Genomic DNA, 2,740 nt, shown 5'->3' with positions numbered 1-2,740 from the left:
ATATATATTATTACGTCAACACGGAGAGAGGAAAGCTTGAAAATTATTGGCAACTTTTTTTAACGGCCACTTTAGTCATTTGTGGCAATTGGACAAAAAATGGCAACCTTCGGACCAAAAAGTGGCAACAAACGCTGATGCCAGATTGTGTCCTCAGATTCCTGTTCGCCCGTAACCCCTACACCCGTCTGTGGAGCGTGTATGTGGACAAGGTTCTCCTCCAGATGGTGTGCGGCACGCCGGACACTTTTCTCAACTTCCTGCAGAGAGTGGACACTGACCTTGACCGACATGTTGCTCCTATCTCCTGGGTGAGGCTCGGGGGAAGGGGGGGGGTAGGCTGTCCCCGCGGTTTTATGCAAAACAAAAACCTTAAATAATGCAAACTGAGCCTAAAATGTGAAGTTATGCGTTTCTGTTAATTTTAACAAAGAATGATAAAGGAAAAATAATCTGAAATTATGTAAAAAAATGATCAAATTTGGCTAAATTATGCGGAGTGTATAAAAAAAACCCCGGGGACAGGTCGAGGGATGGTCTAATCGTTTATATCAAAGACATTCTTTCTGGTTTTAGTAGGAATACTGTTTTTGTAAGTGTTATACGCCAAACACCTACGGTACATGTAACAATTTAACGGCACTTGCAACATAAATTTAAATACTAGATTTTTGTCTCATAATTTCCCAAGATAAGAGTTATTGCAAGAGAGTAACGTACAAAAAAAGAAGCCAACCACCTTCACCGATGTCGAACTTCTCGCTTTTGGAACAGATACAGTTTTATTGTTACATAACCTATTTGTCCTGTCGGTATACTGAACATTGTAAGTGGAAAGATTCTCGTTATCGTGATTAGTTTCCTTTCAGTATTTTTGAGTTCCTCGTCTCGTTTGGTGACACGTTGGAATAATATAGGCAAGCTACACGTGACTTTGAGAACTTGAAGCTCTGATGAAACTACAAAAACAAACAAACAAACAAATAAGAAACCAACAAAAGCAAAAGAGACCAAAACAACAACAACAACAACAACAACAACAACAACAACAACAACAACAACAACAATAGATCCAATAACAAACAATAAATTACAAGTACAACAAAAATTATTTTTTTAAAATTACAAGCAAAATGAACAAGCAAACGAAATAAAAGACATTTTTTAAACCCTCAGATTTTTCTGGGTTGTTACCAGGTAAACGTAAAGTTGTTCCCGCATCCGATTCGGACATTGGGGGATTGCCTTGTTATTAAGACAACTTCCTGGGCCTTGGGCATATTGTGGTAGGGTGGCCAGTGTTACCGGGTTGGCTACTTTATCTAAATTAATTCTGTGTAATAATTATAATATCTTCTCCCCCCCACCCCCACACTCCCGTAGATGTGCGACCCGTGTGTGTTCAGGCCCACCGTGCTGGGACGTCAGGAAAGTTTCTCCCAGGACGTCGCCCACATCCTGGGGTCAGCGGGTCTGTCCTGGCCACTGAACACGTCACGGCTTGACCACGAGACCTACGCACGGCACCAGATGACGTCACTGGTCAAGTACGGCCTGGACCTGGTCACCCCGCCTCACACTCACAGAGTGGTCAACACGAACTGCTCAAACCCACGGAAAACCATGGTGAGAAATCTCTGGAGGGTTTTCCAAATGAACGGACATCTTCGGGAAGATCTCCCTTTTCCTTACGATGAGAAGGGCAAATTATGGGATATCTTTGGGAAGAAAAGAGGGCACAATTTTGATGAGAAGAGCAAATGGGATAATTCTGGGAAGAACAAGAGGGATAACCTTGCTGAGAAGAGCAAGGAGGATATTTCTGGGAAGAAAAAGGGGGACAATTTTGCTGAGGAGAGCAAGGAGGATAATAATTCTAAGAAGGGTGAAGGAGACAATTTTGCTGAGAAGAGAAAGGAGAATATTTCTGGGATGAAGAAGTGGGACAATGTTGCTGGGAAGAGCAAGGGAGATAATAATTCTGAGGAGGATGTGGAAGACTACTCTGTCGAGTCCGTGATAGACGTAGTTCTAGAGGCCAGACTGCGCTACCCGCTGACAAGAGAGGAGTCCCACAGACAGAGACGTGACGTCATGATGACCGCCTACAGGTCTCTGCCCCCGTCCGTAGTGGCAGCCGTACAGAGGAAATATACACAGGACCTTCTCTTGTTTGGTTACAGCTCCGACTTTGAGGAGATAGACTCGTTTGTGTGACGGAGTCTGTCTGTTTGCTTGTCGTTTGCGATTCGTTCTAGTACCAATAAATGTCGTTTTTTAAACAATTTAAATAATTTTTCTCTGTTTTATGGCCTTGCAACACAATAAGGAATTTGAAATACCTTTTCAAACGGGACACTATTATAAAAATAAGTAATCCACTATGTTTGTTTATCTATATGTTTGTTTGTTCCTTTAAGTAATGAAAAGCGCGTTAAGACAATGGTCATTTAGTCCTGAGAAAAAGTAAGACAGAGAGACAGACCGAAATACCAGAGCGAAAGTAAAGAAGTAGGACCCATAAGTGACGCCCTTCAACAAACAACACATTCTTTAACCTTGTGTGAACAATTTGGATTTCACACGTGCCTTTCCCGCCTTTAACCCATACCCCCACCCCACCAATAAAAAAACCCCTCTCAACCTCCCAGAAAAAAATGGTTAAGAAAATATCAATACAAGTTAGATCGTCCAGGAGGCAGATTCCTTTGAGCTCCCTGTCAGAGCCACACACCCCCCC

This window comes from Aplysia californica, unplaced genomic scaffold (assembly GCF_000002075.1).
Source record: "Aplysia californica isolate F4 #8 unplaced genomic scaffold, AplCal3.0 scaffold00928, whole genome shotgun sequence".
Lineage (NCBI taxonomy): Eukaryota > Metazoa > Mollusca > Gastropoda > Aplysiida > Aplysiidae > Aplysia > Aplysia californica.
The sequence above is the reverse complement of the archived record's forward strand: the minus strand, read 5'-3'. Positions refer to the sequence as shown.